The sequence below is a fragment of the Pinus tabuliformis genome, chromosome 4_2, assembly GCF_031772625.1.
Source record: "Pinus tabuliformis cultivar Carrire ecotype Pingquan chromosome 4_2, CPIR1, whole genome shotgun sequence".
NCBI classification, from domain to species: domain Eukaryota; kingdom Viridiplantae; phylum Streptophyta; class Pinopsida; order Pinales; family Pinaceae; genus Pinus; species Pinus tabuliformis.
This window is the reverse complement of record NC_142304.1, coordinates 139494147-139505492: the sequence shown is the minus strand read 5'-3', so window position 1 is coordinate 139505492 and position 11346 is coordinate 139494147. Positions and strand designations below refer to the sequence as shown.

The following is an 11346-nucleotide window of genomic DNA, read 5'->3' as shown; positions in this document are numbered from 1 at the left end:
CTTGGCATATGAGTAGAGACCTTTGGATTCCCGTTAGTAGTCTCCCATAATGAAACTGCCCAAGGTGTTGCCTATAGCTCTATAGACACGAGTATGCCATAGGTGGGTAGGTAAGTTTGGAAGCCTGATCCATACAGGTGTCCTGGTAATGATTGCAGTTGCTGGATCAAAATCTGGGAACCAAGGAGTCAAGAAGAGCCTCGCAGTTCCCATGAACCAAGGGCCTTCTTCTAAGGCCTTTTCATAATGCTTACTATTATCAAATAGGACAATGAAGTAAACTTTTGAACAGAAACTGATCTTACAATGATGAGTCCAGTTTGCATGGATCCATGCATAGAGATCCTGAGATCGCGGCCACAGTCTGTTAAATCTGCAAATGATGGCTCTTTCTGCAAATTCTTGAAGTTGGGTTGCAAGATCTTCATGGTTGATTTCAACAGAGGGAAATTCTTCTATCTTATCAACCAAAAAGGGTTTAGTTTTAAGGGCCACCGGGGGGGTGGGGTTCTCAAAGTGTACTGCATCTTTGTATGAGAAGGGACGAGCAGAGGATGACTATCCCGCTGCACCTCCTCTCAGACGAAGGGTTACCAGTTGTTCCGGGTAATGCTGTAAGAAGAGAGGAGAAGAAGGTTTTCAAGTTGTTTACCTTGAAAGAGAAGTCTCTGAAGGCCTGAAGGGATCCCAATCCACCGTTCTAGATCTAGTTTGAGATCCAGCACTAGATCTGAAGAACTGACCCATTGCAGGATGGTTCTACCTGTAGGCTGAGAAATTTGGATTGGAAAGGAGTCAGAGAAGTGCCTGGACCCAGTGCCAGGGCTTCTTGTGCATCTTAGAGCAGATCTGCCATGGCAATTTTCCATCCGGGGTGTCAGACCTGCAAGATCTTGGCCGATCTGTCTATTTAGAGCCCGATCTGAATGATCCATGGCAGATCTAGGGATTTTCAGTGGCCGCAGATCCCTTGCCTTTGTGATCTTTGGAACGAGGGAGCCTAAAGTATAGAGCTTTTCATTCATATGGCTGCGTCACTTCCGTTCCGAGACCAATGCCTTAGGTTGTGCGTTCTCATCTAATTCCTCCTTCAAATCATCCATTTCGTTGGATGAATATCCGCAATTTGGCTCCTTTCTTTCGACTCTACCCTGAGGAGCAGAATCGCCATAGAGATTCTTCTGTTGAAAGGAGGGGTGATTCTGCATGAAATTATGAGTCTCGATTCTTCTCAGGGGCTCACTGACTTCATGAACAAGAGGGGGCTGGAAACGCTAAGAGGGATTTACAGGCAAATTGTGTGATGCCCACATAGAATAACTGGTATCGAAACTCCACCCTTCCAGGTCCACGGCATGGGAATAGGGGGAGATGGGCACTAGAGATCCTGCGTTGCAGTTCCCCTGCATGAGATCTGTGCAGAATAACAAGTCGTTTTGATCGCCGACGGCGGCTTCCATGAATGCGAGATCAACCTTCAAAACCCTAGCACAGTTCCTGTCATGCGGAAAGAGTCAATTTTGCGGACAAAACCGACCTCCCTAGAAGCTAAGGCTTTCTAGTGACAAACAAGACAACTAAACACTACCTTTCTCTAAATATGCATTTAGAATACAAGTAATCAGGTGATTATAACATACCTTTAGTCCAACGCTTTGTAGTAGTCCAGCCTCGCCAATCCGGATGAGCTCCTCCTTCTCTTCGAAACCTGCATTCACTAACAAGCCAAAAGATTAAATAGCACCTGAATAACTTATAAAATAAAACATATTCATCATACAGACCAAGGAGTATATGAAACAAATCATGTATAACAATCTGTTGAGAAAAGTGAGCTTAATTGTATTAAGTAGAAACAAAACAAACCATTACAACCTGAGCCTTGGTGTTGTGCAGGTCCCTCCTAGGGTCCAGCAAGAGTTTTCCTTTACTTTGATCAGCTCACCCACTTCCAAATAAGGCTAGGAAAGGATGGGAATCTCTCCTCTCAAGCTCTATAAGGGAGTCCTAATTCCAGCAGCATCTACCCTTAGGAATGTTCAACTTTCAACCTCTCCTCCCTCTGGCCCAATGCCTGTATTTATAGTGCTCTAGAGGAAGTTAATCAGGTCCACCATCAATGGGATAAACCCCTCTTTGAATGGGATAACTCCCCTCTTAATGGGATAAGTTCCTCTTTCATAGGGATACATGAACCATCTGGAGGCGCTCAATACATGTCAAACAAGCTTCTAGAATGCTCTATAAATGACCACAAGTAACTTTTTTGAAGTGAAACTTGCGCCTTTTGACCTTTACAAGAGTACGCACCCACCCCTTTACAGACAGAGCGTACAAGTACGCAGGTATTGTGAACTTGAGATGCGTACATGCAGGTAAGGCTAAGAGAAACTGCGTACCCAGAGATATATAGATTTTTAAAGACTTTCTCTCTTTCTTGGAGTTTGACATGAAGAGCAGAGGTATGAGACTTGCCAAGGAGGATAGTATGACAGTTGATAGAGCCATACTAACTGCAAATAGTCATGGTGACAAATTTTAGCGTAACAGATTGCCCCCTAAAGTGTGAAGCCTGTAGTAGATTAGGGTTTCATATCATCTAGGAAGGGTGAAGTACTTTATCATTTCAGGAATTATCTTGTGGAGAGCCCAGTCGGAACCTGCAAATATTCAACACAAAATACATATATAAGATCATATCATCACTGAGGTAGACATTCCCATACTCAGATTGAAAACTTTAACTAACAAACTAACTACTGCTCTGATATAGGAATGATTTCGCAATACATCATAATCATAGACTCTTGTAGACACAGTATGGACGCAGCCATCTGTTTATAGTTAGTCTACTATACAATGAATACAAAACTCCTCGCAGCCTGGATGGTGGAAACTAGATCCAGGGTCTTCATTTCTACTTCCCAAAAAGGTACGATTCTATCCATGCGAATAAATGAGTTGATGTCGAACATGGTAGAAACCACTTGATTACCAGTCGATGATGTAAACTGTTAACAAGTGTGAGAGAGACCACCAGTGATGTCAATGGTTCTCAAAGTACCCAGTACAATCCATGAGATGTGAATGAATGAGTTGATGTCGAACATTTCACGGAATCCTTCGATCGAAAGTCAATGATGTAAACTGTCGTCAAAGGCGAGAAACCTGCCATTGATGCATGCAGATTTCAAGGTACTAACGATTTCTAGGTCATCTTTCTAGATAATGTGCTAATGTCGATAGAAAGTGACCCGTTGCAAGCAAGCCCACAACACGAAATCATAGATCAAGTTGAAGAAATGTAGCTGTAAGGACTAACTCAGGGATGGTCGAGATGGATGACGGGTATTTTGCAGATGAATGGTTTATTTGTAGTGACCTCTTGAACACATAACGACATGACAGATGGCTTGGTGACAATTGACCCAAAGTTAATACCCGGAACCGGTTGAAGATTTTCAATGTGGTTTGATCAACTGTTAGGCAAAGGATTTCCCAACCCAGGTGAATGAAAAGTGTCATGTTCAAGAGTGGTGATAAGGCTTCTTCTAAGACAAAGGATAACAAATAGGCTCATTTTCCTATCTTTTCCCCCACCATTTCTGGCAAGTACCTCTTTATTTTTTACAAGCTTGAGGAGGATAACATATGCTTGATTATAAGCTCATCCTTCGGATGAGTCCAACTTAGTTTAGATTCGAACCCTAAGAAGGAGTGGTCCGTTCCTGTTTGTAATCGAACAGGTCCTTTATTGTGAAATTTTAACGAGTCCAGTATAGGAGAAACTCGGCGTTTTTCAATTTTAGAGAGTCTGAAAAACTTAAGAAGACTCCAGGGTTGACCTTTTTCGTAAATTTGTGTCTCCCAAGCCCGAAAAAGTATAAAATAATACTTGAGAGAACCGCTTGATCTTTACGACCAAGGAGTACTTTCATAATTATTGTCTTTGACCTGAAAAGTAAAAAGCGATCAAGGACACGCCGTTTTATTTCCAATATCGAATTTGAAACGACAAAAATCCGGCAATCTTTTCATGTTTTTGCGGTCAGAAAAGGGCTATAAGAGGACCGTCTTTTAATTCCTTTTTAACGAGTGTAAAAGAAACGCTCGACAATCTTTTCATAGTTTAGGAGTCAGAAAAGGGCTTAAAGGTGACTCTAACGTTTCACTTTTTCGTAAGTTTTAACGAGTTCGAAAAAATGAAAAAAATGTACTCATGGTTTTCACTTTTTTGTAAGTTTTAATGAGTTCGAAAAAAATGATAAAAACGTACTCATATGGCCGACTTTCAATTTAATTTACGAGCAGGAAAAGACGGAAAGAACTCGGCATTTTCATTTGTTTTACGAGAATGAAAGATAGCAAAATAATCTCGAGATTTTCATGAGTTTAACGAGTCTTGAAAATAACTGAAATTGACTCGAGATAGGTTTCATTTTTACAAAAGCTTGAAACAGAGAAAAACTATGCTTCAAAGTAGTTTCATTTTCACACAAGCTTGAAATAGAGAAAAACTGTGCTTGATGTCCCCTAAGCATAACTGCTAGAGCACATGCCCCCCAGCTTCATTTCATTCAACTAGTTGAATGAAATGAAGGTTGAGTTACAAGATCATTTGAAAGACTCGACCTACAATTGTAAGAAAATTATGCAAAAAACTGAAATAACTAACCTAAATATACAACTTAACATTTATGAGATCTAGCCAAACACTCGACTCAAAACTGAAGGAGGATTTGTTTCATTTTTTAATGAGCTTGACACAGGAAAAGAACTATGCTCGGATTCGGTTTCATGTTTACGCAAGCTTGAAACGAAAAACTATGCTTGTTACAAGTTCACATGCCCCCAGCATAATGACGCAAAACGAGGTACATGCCCCCCAAGCTTCATTGCATTCAATGAGGTGGATGGAATGAAGCTTTACTTTCAAGATCTTGGAAAGACTTGTGGGAGTTGTTTCATTTTTTAGTGAGGTTGACACAGGAAAAGAACTATCCTCAAAACCCTTGTTTCATTTTTTAAACGAGCTTGACACAAGATAAGGAACTATGCTCTAAAATCCTTGATTCATTTTTTAATGAGCTTGACACAAGACAAGGAACTATGCTCATGACTACTCTCTACAATCTACCTACTTAACCTACCCTTGTTTCATTGTTTAGTGAGCTTGACACAAGACAAGGAACTATCCTCGAACCTGATTCATTTTTTAATGAGGTTGACTCAGTAACAGGAACTGTCCTCGCCACATTGATCATGGCTTCCAACTGGAGGAAATACATGTCAATGGACACACCTTGATCATGGCTTCCAAGAGGTCTTCATCAGAAGGAAGAATACTTCTCGGGAAGGAACACATGTCAAGGGACTCAAAAGGGATAAGAACATCATGTTCAAGTTATCCCATAGAGTTTTCCATGTCAATTACCGGATCTAAATCAAAGGAAGATGAGAAAACAGTGAGAGGCTCACTTACATCGGTAACTGAAAACATGCGACCAGTTGCCACATAATTAACCCATGGCAGGGTCTATACCACTTTAGAATCAGGAACATTTAGGGATGTCATATTATTAGTAGTTGAAACAAGACTAGGGAACGAAAGCTGGTCTACAGTCACAATACTGCCATTGTGAGGGAAAGACATCACGCGAAAGAGTGTCGATACGATAGCTTTCATTGCATAAACATAGTCTCGCCCAAGGAGTAAATTGAAATCCAAGGGACCTCGAACTACCATAAGATCAATACAGACAGTTTTACCTTCCAAGGTAATAGAAAACTTAGGAAGGATCCCTAAAGGTTCACTAATGGTTCGGTTAAAAGCTTTCAGATTCTGCGTAATAGGCGCAAGCTGAGGGGAACCCAAAGCTTTCCAAACAGTTGAGGATAAAATACTAACAGAAGCACCTTCATCTACCTGAGTACGATGTATGTCCCTACCACCAGCCTTGACAATGATTTGGAAAGGGATGGAGGAGGGAAGACGAGGTTCTATCAGTCTATTCCAATCAAAGGAAAATACCTCAGTACTTGGAGGGGGTTCTGTAGAAACAGGTGAAATGCCCCCCGGCATAGAAGAATCTGATGTAACAAGAAGAACCTGAGCGGTATGAAGTTCACTCTCTAAATGGAAAGTGGGATCGACCGAATGTGAAATTGAATCGACCACTTGATCAACTAATGGATCATCAACCTGAGTGACATGAGTTTCACTCTTCAATGGGAGAGTGTGATCGACTGTACTTGAATTTAGATCAATCACTCCGTCAGTTGACGGTAGGTTGGGAGAAATTTTACGGTAACCAATTGGAAATTCTTGCTGTGGAACAGTAAGGTTTTCCAACAATGTTGAGGCTTCATCCATGTGAGGGCAAATGTGAGTTTGATGACTCCCTTTGCATAACTTACAAGGAAACCTAACTTTACCCTTTTTCCCAGGAACCTGACTATCACTGGTTGATGGATCAATGGAAAGTTGATGAGATTTTTCTGACCATACTTCCAAGACCTTTGGTATACCAGGACAATTGACAAGGAAGTGGTCACCCTTACAAAGCCTGCAAGGGTATTTGGGTTTGCGGTGCATGTCGGAATTTTCCTCAACAAAACTAACACTTACATTCGTGGTTGGTTGGTTGACTTCTTTCTTATCTTGCTTCTTCTTCTTCTTCTTCGTCTTCCCTTTCTTCTTCTTCTTAGCCTCCTGGTTACTAGCATCAAGGCTTTTACCAGGCGAAGAGGAAGAAATGGAGGAAGAAAAATTAGGCGAAGAAGGTAAAGGGTCAATAGAAGGTTGGTGATGTTGAGATGGTGAACTCTGTTGAGGTGAAGCATCCGGTTGAGATGGAACAATTGGAGTATTTTGGGCCAACGAAGTTGAAAATAACCATATCGGTAAACCTATTGTAAATCCAGGTAATGACAAAGTAGCCATATAAGGAGGACCAACATTTCCAAAGTAAGGAAAAGTACTAGGATTCTCGTTAGGAGGGGTTCCTAGGTTGGTAAATTCCGGAACGTTTTCCATTATATTCAACTTCATTGAATTTTATTAACAATTTATAACTAAAATTAACAATTCACAATTCACACCTAACAATTAAAATTCACAATTCACACCTATGGTCTCTAAAAGTAAAAACAAACAAATTAACACGCACTATCAAATCTAGGAGTCAAATCATACACAAACAGTAACCTTCCGGACCGAAAACACTAGTTGGGGATGAAATCCAACATTGCAGAATTCAGTACAGAAGTGGCGGGTGGAACAGTTACCCCGGTAACCTGCTTAATGAATAGACCGGCACAAGTTCCTCCACTTTAACCGTCTCGAGTGAAGTGAACCCCCCGGAAAATCCAAGTGAGTCTAGCCGACGTCTACTCCAGGTACAGTGGGATCTTCCCTCCACCGTCACCTTGGGTAGAACCTTAAATATAATGGTCACTAAGGTCACCAACAGTAACAAATACACCTGGGGGAACAGTCTACGACCCGATAGCACGCAAGGGCAGAGTAACAAGCTCAATCCCCTTGCCGGCTCCTTGACAATAATCCAAGGTTTACCGACAAGTGACCCCAGGCTCCTCGACAATAATCTGAGGTTTACCGTTTGTAGTACGTGCGTATCTGGTGTCTTTCCCAATGAAGGAGGATTGATCCCCTCACTGGTTCGGACACAGTCTCGTGCTTCTCCTTTAAGAGGAGCTTTCCCAGAGCATAAATGTAACAGTTGGATTTATCCTACCACAAGATGAGCTACTTGTTTGGTTTTGCTGTCTTGGAGAGTTAATTACTCTCCTACTCCAAGACACTAGCCTGATCTATGTTGGTGTTTCAGAGCCCTAGAAATGTAAAAATCACTAGAAGAATTTTAATTAAGCGCTGTGTTATTTAGGCTGTTATTACTCAAAGGGGTAAATGGATACGAAACCAATGGTGTTATGACCCGACTCAAAACTGAATGCAATCGAATATGATAATGTAATCCTTTCAATTCGATGAATCCTAACTAAAGTAAGGAGAGAGTTTCCATTCACTTCCAACAATGCAAAAAGTTGATCACTAAGAGAAAATATAACAAATTCTCTAATGCACTAATTTCATCAAGAAAAACTAATGCAAATCAATTCCAAAATAGTTTTTTTATTTTTATTTTTGTGTAAATTCAAATCAAAGAAAACTGATCTAAATCTACGATTGATTTTTCAGAATGTAAACTATGCAATTGTAATCTATGCACAATTCACTTGAAAAGTATGCAAATGTAATCTATGCACATTTTTCATTCATATTCTGAAAATGAGAATTCTAATTATGCAAATGTGATCTATGCAAGAGAATTCTCAAACACAAGATGATTCTAATGTAATCTAAGAATCAATCAAGTGCAAGTCGAGAAAATTGGGTGAGATTTCCAAAGATCAAAAAATAAAAACACTCAAAGGCGATTAACACTCATACACAATTTAGCCCCCCCCCCAGCGAATGAGGGGGAAATTTTTTTGCAAAAACAAAAGCAAAAAGATGCAAAATTGTGAAAAGACTGAGACAAACCTCCAAGTAATGACCAAAGGAAATCAAATTAAGAATTTCTCAAAAAGAGACTCAAAACACCCAATTGATGAAAGCTTAGAGTAAGAATGCCAATGAAACAAGCCTAGATGAAGACTTCTGACAGGTAACCAGTGGATTTGGGCAGCAAAAACAAACTATAAACAAAATCTAATGGGTAAAAAGGAAAAAATGGAATTTTCTAAACTTTTGACAGGGGTACGCAGGCAGCCTGTGTGCACAGGTGCGTGTACGCTCTGTGTACAAAGCTGCAGTGCGTACAGGTACGCACTGTGCTCAATGCAGAGGTTGCGTACTTCTAGCAAAACCAAGAAAAACTAAAATATAATTTAACCCTAAGCTATCCCACCCAAATGCACAGTCAAACAGCCAAAAACAAGAAAACAAACGACTTTTCTCAAATCAAAGTTTCACACAAAGGAAAAATCATTCACATCAATGGAGTTCCCCAGCGGAGTCGCCATTTTGTCATGCGGAAAGAGTCAATTTTGCGGACAAAACCGACCTCCCTAGAAGCTAAGGATTTCTAGTGACAAACAAGACAACTAAACACTACCTTTCTCTAAATATGCATTTAGAATACAAGTAATCAGGTGATTATAACATACCTTTAGTCCAACGCTTTGTAGTAGTCCAGCCTCGCCGATCCGGATGAGCTCCTCCTTCTCTTCGAAACCTGCATTCACTAACAAGCCAAAAGATTAAATAGCACCTAAATAACTTATAAAATAAAACATATTCATCATACAGACCAAGGAGTATATGAAACAAATCATGTATAACAATCTGTTGAGAAAAGTGAGCTTAATTGTATTAAGTAGAAACAAAAGAAACCATTACAACCTAAGCCTTGGTGTTGTGCAGGTCCCTCCTAGGGTCCAGCAAGAGTTTTCCTTTACTTTGATCAGCTCACCCACTTCCAAATAAGGCTAGGAAATGATGGGAATCTCTCCTCTCAAGCTCTATAAGGGAGTCCTAATTCCAGCAGCATCTACCCTTAGGAATGTTCAGCTTTCAACCTCTCCTCCCTCTGGCCCAATGCCTGTATTTATAGTGCTCTATAGGAAGTTAATCAGGTCCACCATCAATGGGATAAGCCCCTCTTTGAATGGGATAGCTCCCCTCTTAATGGGATAAGTTCCTCTTTCATAGGGATACATGAACCATCTGGAGGCGCTCAATACACATCAAACAAGCTTCTAGAATGCTCTAGAAATGACCACAAGTAACTTTTTTGAAGTGAAACTTGCGCCTTTTGACCTTTACAGGAGTACGCACCCACCCCTTTACAGACAGAGCGTACAAGTACACAGGTATTGTGAACTTGAGGTGCGTACACGCAGGTAAGGCTAAGAGAAACTGCGTACCCAGAGATATATAGATTTTTAAAGACTTTCTCTCTTTCTTGGAGTTTGACACGAAGAGCAGAGGTATGAGACTTGCCAAGGAGTATAGTATGACAGTTGATAGAGCCATACTAACTGCAAATAGTCATGGTGACAAATTTTAGTGTAACAGTTCCCATCCCAACCCGGTTTTAATAGTTTATTATATTTATACTTATAAATATTTATATTTATTAATATTATTTTTATTTGTTTAAATAATTTATTTTTTATTAGTTTTTTGAGTAATTAAAGTTGACTTTTCTTTTTTCTTTTAATATACATAATGGCTAATTTAATACCATTAACAAATTAGCCTTATTTGTAGGACTTTTCATAATTTATTTTCATTCAAATTTAAAAAATGTTCTTCTTTTTAATAATAAATTCTAGTAATATACTTTCAATATATTCATATTTATATTTTTGAATACTTATATTTGTCCTTACGTTGTTTTTTATTATTTTTGTGTTTTTATATGTTTAAATAAAAAAAATTATTTTATTAGTTTTGACTATTTAATGTTGATTTTCTTTTTTATTTGATTTTTCCATTGAATTCTAAGCATCTCCCCATTTTTCATCATTGTAAGAGCTAGAATATATATTACTTTAAGTTGAAAGTACATTCTCATTCTCTAAATACAAAAATTTATATTAATTTAGGTTGAAGGTAAATTCTATTTTTCTAAAATATAGAAGTACAATAAGGTAAAATTAATATTAATTTAGGTTATTCTCAACTTGTAAAATATTGATTAAAATATTTATCTATAGTCTGAATCTATGAAGCATAATAGAGAAGGATTGAATTTATAGTGATGTAAACCTCTTTTTAGTGAAAAACTTAAAAAAAGATTTGCGCCTTGAGAGATTTGATCCCTCTCGACACTTGATAGATTTGGAATTAAGATAGATCTTTGTTGGTTTTCTCAAATGCTGAGAGGGATCAAATCTCTCAAGATGCAAACTCATTTTGAGTGAAAATTTTGAGAAAATGTTGAGAGATGTAGTCCCTCTCTTCACTTGATAGATTCATAATTAAGATTGACTTATGCTTGTTCTTTATAATACTATTTATATTATATATAAATTTCACATCTCTATCTATAAAAATTCTTATTATTAATTTTATTATAATCCTCGTAATACATATAACTACATACATGTAAAGAGAATTTTTTTAGACGTGTTTTGTTATTATTTTTATTTAAATTTCTAATGTAATATACATAGCATAGAGTATATATGGTGATAGAGGATAGGAAACTCTTCAACGGGATCGGACTCTCTGCGGCTCGGGAGAACAGATGGCTAGGTTTCTTGAAACCCTCAGTGCCGCCGACACAAGAAAATCCAGCGAAGGGGCAGTGAGCG

The 11346-nt window shown here is 38.8% G+C and overlaps 1 pseudogene; it reads right to left on the bottom strand.

Annotated features, from left to right (window-relative positions):
- Positions 1–558: 558 nt before the first annotated feature.
- On the bottom strand, positions 559–10604 carry LOC149168608 (uncharacterized; annotated as a pseudogene).
- Between the last annotated feature and the right edge of the window lie 742 nt (positions 10605–11346).